A 9,169-nucleotide genomic window follows, 5' to 3' on the forward strand; every position below is an offset into this window, starting at 1 on the left:
TTATATACCTGCCAACAATGTATGGGTGACCCAATGTTTGTGTATCCTCATCAGAATTTGATTTTGTCCCTATTTTTTATTTTAGCCTCTGTGATGAATGTGTAGTGAGATCTCATTGTGTTTTTGTTTGTTTGTTTTTGGGTGCATTGTCCGGGAATCGAACCCTGGTCTCCTGCATGGAAGGTGGGCATTCTAACCACGAACTACCCATGCACCCTTCATTGTGGTTTTAATTTGTATTTCCCTAATGGCTAACAATGTTAAATCTTTTCATGATTTTAAACACATTTCTTCCTTTTCAATCTATATGTTATGTGTCTATCTTCTTTGATGAAATGCCTCTTCATGTCTTGCCCATTTTCTAACTGGATTATTTGTTATTTGCTGTTGAGTTAGAAGAGTTCTTTATATATTCTAGATACTTATTCTTTGTTGAATAGGTTGCTTGCAAATCTTACTTCTCAGTCTATAGCTTCTCTTTTCATCCTCTTAAGAGGGTCTTTTACAGAACATAAGGTTTTACTTTTGATGAAGTCCATTTTAACATTTTTCCATTTATGGATCCTGTTTCTGATATCATATTTAGAACTCATCCACTAGCTCTAGACCATGAAAATCTTTTCTTCTCTTATAAAAATTTCAGGTTTTTCATTTAAGTCCCTGGTTATTTTAAGTTAATTTATGTTGAAGGGGTAAGACTTATGTTGAGGTTTATTGTTATTATCATTATTATTTGCTTATAGATATTCAATTGCTCCAATACCATTTGTTGAAGAGACTGTACTTCCACTGAATTGTGTTTGTACCTTTGTCAGTAATCATTGGTAATATTTATGTGGGTTTCTTTCTGGATTCTGGATTCTGTTCTACTGATCTGTATATCTGTCATTTTGCAATCATGGCACTATTATGATTACTGTATCTGTAGCATCAGATTTAATATTGGTTCCTCTTACTTTAATCTTCTACTTCAAATTTGTTTTAGGTATTCTAGGGCCTGTGCTTTTCATATAAATTTTGAATTAGTTGTCTATGGCTTCAAGCATTCTTGCTGGGATTTTGATAGGACTAGAATTAAACCTGTATGTATGTTTATGGAGAATTGACATCTTTAGTATGTTGTGTCTTTCAGTCCATGGACATGATATAGCTCTCCATTAGTTTACATCTTCTTTGATTTCTTCCATCAATGTTTTATTATTTTCATCACATAGATCATATGTATTGTTAAGTATACGTCTAAGTATTTCATTTTCTTGGAAACAATTCAATTTTGGCTTCCACATATTTGTTGCTAGTGTATAGAAATGCAATTGATTTTTGGGTATTGATTTTTTATTTTATCCATAAACCTTGTTGAACTCATATATTTTAGATTTTGTTTGTTTGCACTTTTCTTGGGATTTTCTGTGTAGGCAGTAATGACATCTGCAGATAGAGTCGATTTTCTTCCTTTTTCTCTCCAAGTTGTGTCCTTTTTATTCCTTTATTTATTTATTTTTTTGCCTTTTTTGTGCTGGCTGGAACTTCCAGTGCTATGTTGAATAAGAGTGCTGAGAGTAGATATCCTTGCCATGTTCCATCTCTGAGGGAGAGTGCATTCAGTGTTTCACCATTAAGAACGGTGAATATTTTTTCAAAAGTACCTACTTAAATAGCAATGAAGGCCTTCAATCCTGTATATCTTAATGTAATGCCTGGATACATCCTATATATTAAGTAGATAATCAAAAACTGTTGGGAAAATCCCTTGAGGGATGGGAGAAAAAATAGAGAGCTATTAAACTTTACCATCATGGAATTCTCTGTTATTATGTCAAACATTAGGGGCACCCAAATCAATAGGGCAAGCCCTACATCTTGAGTCTTACTCTTGTAAAACTTATGTAGGTAGCAGAGATGCTTAGCCTGCCTATAGATATGCCTTAGAGTTACTTCTGGAAGATCTCTTTTGTTGCTCAGATGTGGCCTCAAACCCTCTCTATGCCCAACTCTGTAAGTGAAATCATTGTCCTTTCCCCTACGTGAGACATGCCATCCAGAGGGGAAAGTCTCCCTTGCAATGCGGGATGAGTCCAGCCCTGGCGCTGTGGGATCAACAATTCCATCCTGACCAAAAGTGGGGAAAGAAGTGTAACTAATAAAGTACCACTGGCAGAGAGAGTTCAAAATAGTTGAGAGGCTACTCTGGAGGTCACTCTTAATCAGGCTTCAGTTAGACATTGCTACCTACCATAACTTGCCAAACCCCAACCAAAATGATTTCAGCAAATCCTAAAGAACACCTAGGGCAATATATAAGATTCTACTAAGGTTCCATGCACTAGGGTAACTTTTCAGAAACTTACAACTTCCAGATGAGTCCCTGGAACAGATAAGTTCTGAAATCTAGAGGGCCCAGCTCTCAAGAACATCAACTAGTTCCACCTCCCTACCCCATATTATTGATAGCCCCTTCTGACATGAAAAAGTTAGAATGGCCATAGCCCATATACTCCTAAAGAGTGGAATAGCAAGATCAAAGGTGATGGCGGAGTTATACAGAGAAGGTAGGGTTTACCAAACGAATATGATTGCTGAATCATTAAATTGATATTTCTTTTAGTCTCCAGTATCTTAGAGAAGCTAGAAGTAAAACCCTAAAATTGTGGAATTTTAACCCATACCGAACTCTGTATTCTGTTCTACAACTAATTGTTGTGCTGTGAAATTTATTGCTTTATTGTATGCATGTTATTTTTCACTACACAAAAAATTGATTGTGATGATAAAAAATATTTATTCCTTCTAGCCTCCTCTATTCTGGGGCAGCTAGAAGGAAAAATCTGAGATGATGGTATAGTAGCCTATGACAAGCTCTGGGATCTATCCTGTAACTACTTGTTGACAAATGCTTTGAAAACTATTGCTTTTTTCTTTCTCTGTTTTGTATATATGCAATATTATTCAATAAAGAGTTTAAAAAAAAGAACCTGCTTTTGGGTTCTTTGCTTTTTCTCTATTCTTTTCCTATTTTTTTATTTTCATTGATTTTTCTCTTATCTTTATTATTCCCTGCCCTCTGTTTGCTGATTTGGCTCTTCTTTTTTGAGTTTTCTGAGGTAAGAGCTTAGGTTATTGATCTGAGACTTTTCCTTTTTTTCTAATGTGTAAGCATTTTGTATTATAAATAATTTCCTTTTTGTGAAATGCTTTAGCTGCATCCCATGTTGTAGTTTGATAGGTTGTGTTGTTATTTTCATTCAGCCCTATGTATTTTTTTAAAATTTCCTTTGAGACTTCCTCTTTGGCCCATGGATTATTTAGAAATGTTTTGTATATTTTCTTTGTGTTTAGAGATCTTTCTGTTGTTGTTGTAAGCTTGATTTCTTGTTTGATTCCATAATGGTTTGAAAGCACATTCTCTATGGTTTCAGTTCTTCAAAACTTATGGCCAAGGTGCTCATTCATTTCATCTATACTTATTCACAGGTATATATTACTTCAGTTCCTTTTCTAAGTAGGTAGAGTTCAAATCGTCAATAACTCCTGGATCAAGTAAGTTATAGGTGGAAAGCAACCATATGCTGTGGGTTTCTAATTATGTGTGTTATTTGCATGAAGCTAATTTCAGGTCTGATAAGCAGAAGAGACCATTTGAAAAGCCACTCCAACTAGTTTTAAGCAGTGCCTTGGATTTGGCGGGGTGGATAGTGCTGTGAGAGGACTCTTTGGGGACTGAGTAGAGCCACTAAAGTGAGCAGGCGTGGTGGGAGAACGGTGAGAATAGTGGGACAAGTTAAGAGAATAGGCTAAGTTTATAAGTTATGTCTTAAAGGCATGGACATCCAACCATGGAAAATGCCATATCCACCTGAGTGGGATCAGCTCTTCCTTGACCAAAACCTCTGTGGGAATCTTAGAAGTTCCAGTTTGTATGTGTGTGTATGTGGTGGTTGGGGGCATGTGGCAGAAGTAGGTGATGCTCTTAAGTCAGGTGAAGAGTGTATCATAGTTTCCAGGTCTACTAGAACAAACACCATAGATTTGCTTAAAGAATTTGTTCTCTCACAATTTTGGAGGCTAGAGGTCCAGCCATCAAGGTACAGGCAGGATCATGCTTTCTCAGAAGTCTGTAGTGTTCTGGCCAGTTGCTTCCTCCATTACATAGCCATCTGTCTCCTTCTGTGTCCTACTACTGTGTCCAAATGTCCTCTGCTTATAAGAGCTTGAGTCACATTGCATTAAGGCTCATGCTGATTCAGTTTGTTTCTAACTTAAAAGGATCTTCGAAGATCCTGTTTACAAATGAGTTCACATTCACAGGACTGGGGGAACATGTCCTTGTGGGGGACATGATTCAATCCAAAATAGTGTCTTTTGGTTTTTTCAAGGAAGGTACTCAAGCAGTAAATGGACCCACTGAGAATAGGGTCCAACCTTGTGTAGGAGGGGCCTGATGAGTGGTGGACTTGTTTGCAAGGATGAGGTTCCACCTAGCAAGAAACTGAAACAGAATCCCATTCAAATAGACTACAGCAATTCAGAAAGGATTCCAAAAAATTGTGACTTGAAGCATTCCAGAACTTAGTTCTACTTAGTGTATGTTTCTTGAGTATTTACTATGTGCCAGGTGTTGAGCTGGGCATTGCGGATGTAATGCCCCTGGACTTTAAGGAACTGAGAGGCAAGTGAATATAGTAAACACCAGGAAGACCTAGTGTAACACTACGGCCTCAAGACAGTCTAGGTTTCACCTTTTGGCGTGGTTGGGACTCCCATAAGACTCCCTGCCCTTATCATGATTGGTTTTAGCTTCTAGTGTAGTGTCTGTCTAGCTTATTATTAGGACTTTAAATTGATTGGTAGAGAGATAGATAGGTAGATGGATGAAGTAAAATGAGGCTCAGTAATTCCAGCAAAGAGGGGCAGAGAAAGGCAAGGTCTAACACTTCAATACCCTCACTCCTTGGAGAGTGAGACAAGGAACATGTAATACTCAAGATTCTCAGTCACTAAACAGATTGGTGTAGTTTCATGTCACTGTGTAAGTTTACAGAGCCCTGAAAAATCTATCTTACTGAAAAACTCTGAGCTCGCTTGCTTAGGATCAAAAAAGCCTTCATTAACATCTTTAATCTGTGTGATGAAGTCTCAGACTATTTTTCATGCCTTTATTGTTGTTCAAACTAGTAATCTAAATCTCCAGGTGACACAATGAATTAGGATGTGATCTAAACTCAAGAATGGAGTCCTCAATCAAAAAGGGAGATTGTTTGGACAAGATAAATGATTTGAATGCCAAAGAAAAGTTGTTTGTTGACAGAAATAGAAGCTTGTAGCTATTGTTTCATTGGTCATGTAGGCCATGGAGCAAATCATGAGCCCAAGACATATCTAAAAGGAATTTGATTTTACACTTCCCTCTGCTACCATGATTTTCTGCAACTCTCATCCTTAGTGCTGTCCTTTTCTTGTCCTGTCTTCTCCCTTGTTTGTGTTTTTATCCATGCTGAGGAAGTATTCTACACTTAATCATTTTACCATTATGTTTCTCCCAAATCATTTGCTAACATAGCAGAAATCTTTTTACTGGGTCCGTGTTTCAGTATAGTTGAATTATTTTCAAGAAACATCCCTCAAATCTCAATGGTTTAACACAATAAGTATTTATTTTTCAGTCACACACAATCCAACATTGATGTTCCTGTTCAGGCTATTTCCTGGGCAGCTCCTCCAAATGATGACTCACAGATCTGCTTTCTTCCATTTTGTGATGCTGCTACCTTCAATTTGTGACTTCAAGGTCACTGTAGAAGGGGAGGAAAGTGCAAGGTAGGAATACTGTATTTGGCTCAGTTGTATTTCAATTCTTCTTTGATTCCATGGACCAGGACTAGTTACATTGCCTCATATAGGTGCAAGAGAGAGATTGGGAAATATAGACCCTGGCCGGGCAGCCACTTCCCAATGACAACACTACAATTTGGTGTAGAGCTGGCAGCTTGTTACACTATCCTTTGGCACATTGTTTCATGAGAGTGCCTCAGCTGTTTTCTGGGCCCGGAGTCATCTGCTTTGTGGCCTCTTCTAGCTGAACTATGAATAATCACAAAATCATCCTTGAGTCAAAGTTACCTAGAAGAGATGTTACCATTTCTTAATTTAAATAATGCATCTGGAGAAGAATGGGATACCTTTTTATTTGTATAGCGGTAATATCTTGTCATTAATGCCTCCTGGAGCCATAAATCCCCATTAAACTTGGATTATTACTTAGAGGAAGAAAAACACAAAATGTAATAATTGACAATGCTTTCAACTCATGTGTACACATTTGTTAAGTATCGTACAGTTTGTGAATTACTGGAAAATCTTGGTCTACCTTTCCTTAGACAGAAGCTGGGTTTTGATGGGGCCAGTTGAGTTCCCTGATTGTCTTCTTTGGTACTTGCTTCTATCCAATACAGATGAGAGAGTGACTCTCCCCATTCTGGCAAGGAGTTCCTGTCCTAAACACCTTGCTCTGGGGGCACCTTTCACAGAGCACTGCAACAACAAAAGCTAAATATATACATATATGGATGGATCCTTCTAAAGGCTAAAAATATTCCATTTGATTGTCCTGCCTTTCTGGATTCTATTAAATTGCACAAACCAAGGAATAACCTGTTTTTTTTTTTTTAAATCTTCTGCACATAGTTCAGGTCTTTTACATAACCATTTATTTCCTGACCAAGACCTGCTGTTCTCCAAAGATAGGGGCATGCTTGAATAAATTGTGCTACATCTATGTTAGAATATTAAGAAACCTTTAAAATTTGTTTCTCGGAATTTTTAAAGACCACTAGAATATGCTCATGATACAATGTTTCATTTAAAAATATATGTATATAAGTATATGAGTGTGTATATTTATGTGTAACCTCAATTTGTGTATATATGTATTTGCGTGCTTATATATGTATAGCAAAAAGAGTGAAAGAAAATATATGGATATTTTAACTGTGGTTTTCTCTGGGTAGTAGAATTGTATGTAACTTTTATATTCTTTATTTTTTCTGTTTTTCCAAAGTTTTAAAATGAACATGAATTACTTTAAAGAAGAATGCCAGTTACTACATTTGTCAATCAGTTCCATCTTGTAGAAATTACTAGAGACTAAAAGAAAGGGGAAGGTTTGCTGTTCAAAAGTGGCTGAACCTTCTATCTTTAAATGAAAAAGTTTTGGGTAACTTGGCATTCAAAACACTGGTTACATTATTGTACTAGACTCCTCAGGCTGAAAACAACAAAAATTTAGTGTCTCACAGTTCTGGACTCTAGAATTCTGAAATCAAGGTGTTGGCAAGGCCATGTTCCCTCTGAAGGCTCTGGAGAAGAATCCTCCCTTGCCTCTTCGTAGCTCTTCTAGTGATTGCCAGAAATACTTTGCATTTTTTGGCTGCAAAGATATTAGTGATATAGCCATATCACTAACCTCTGCCTCCATCTTCACATGGCATTCTCCCTTGTATGTCTGTCTGTGTCTCTGTTTTCTCTCCCTTTAAGGATATTAGTTATTGAATTTAGGATCTACCCTAATCTAGTATTACTTGATCTTATCTAATTACATCTGGAACGACCCTGTTGCCAAATGAGATCACATTCTGAGATTCCAAGTGAACATGAATTTTTGAGGGACACTCCTTAACCCAGTAAGTCACCTTTCCCCATAAGTTGTATAAGCACATGTCAGAATTAAGTCATGACATTGGATGCCATGCATGCCCCTCTGTTGCCTTTCCTTTTAACCTATAGGTAGATGACATTAGTCTTGAAATTCCTTTTTTAAAACTTTTTATTTTAAAATACTTTTCAACTTATGGAGCTGTTACAAAAATAATAAAACCCCACACATAGAGCTCCATCATGTTCCTATCCCTCAGATACCCAGATCCACCAATTTTAACATTTTGCCATATTCTATCCATCTATCTACCTATCTGTCAGCTATCATCTATCATCTATCTATCTTATCTAGCTATCTTTTTTCTGAATATTTGAGACAATGTTGCAAGCATCATGATCCTTGAACATTTCCTTGTTTATTTCCTAAGAATGGTTATTCACTGATGAAACCATCTTAAGTTCTGTTATCAAGTTCAAGAAAGGTAACATTGTTATAAAGCTTATAGTCTGTATTCTAGTTTTTTTAAAAATAGATTCCAATAATGTCCCCTTGAGCCTTTCTTCCTCTTTGCTGAATGTATTTATCTGTCTGTCTATTTATCAATCCATTGTCTGAACACCTGAGTGTAGGTTGTATACATCATGCTCCTTGAACACTTAATACTGCCATGTCCATTTCCTAAGAACAAGGATGTTCACTTATGTAACCACCTTAAATGCAGTTATCAAGCTCAAGAAATCTAACATTGATAAAATGCTTACAGTCTACATTCCAATTTTTTCATATGTCCCAACAATGCCCCTTTAAGCCTTTTCTCCTCCATTGTTTAGATTCTCATCCAGGATCATATATTGCATTTAATTGCCATTCTCCCTTAAGTTCTTTCTTTTTTTCAATTGTGGGAACATATTTACAGCATAGCTTTCCCATCCATACCACTTCCAAGCATACCATTCAGTGAGATTAATCTCATTCACAATATTGTGGTGCCCTTAACACCTTCTTTACTAAAACATTCCCATTTCCCCAAACAGAAACCTGACACCAATTATGCATTAACTCCTCATTACCCCTGCTCCTGGAAATCTGTATTCTAATTTCAGTCTTTATGAGCTTGCATATTCTCTGATATTTTTTTTGTAACTACCATTGGACTTAAATTTAACATCCTAAATCAATAACAATCTCATTTGCTTTGGTACCAGCATAACAATAAACACAGCTATGTTCCTATACCTCTCCAACCTGCCACCTCTATGTAGTTCTGGTCACAAATTACATGTTTACATGTTATAAGTCCAAAACCATTGATTTCTTATTAAATTTCATACATTTGCCTTTGGATCCTGTAGAAGTAGAATATGGAGCTATAAACAAAAAACACAGTAGTACTGATATTTTTATTTACCCGTATCATTACCCTTAACTGAAGACCTATTATCTATTGCCTTCCCTGTTTTTTCGTTTTTGTATTCTGTATGGCAGGGTCACATTTCATTATTTTTCCATGTGAGTATC

This window comes from Tamandua tetradactyla, chromosome X (assembly GCF_023851605.1).
Source record: "Tamandua tetradactyla isolate mTamTet1 chromosome X, mTamTet1.pri, whole genome shotgun sequence".
Taxonomy (NCBI): Eukaryota; Metazoa; Chordata; class Mammalia; order Pilosa; family Myrmecophagidae; genus Tamandua; species Tamandua tetradactyla.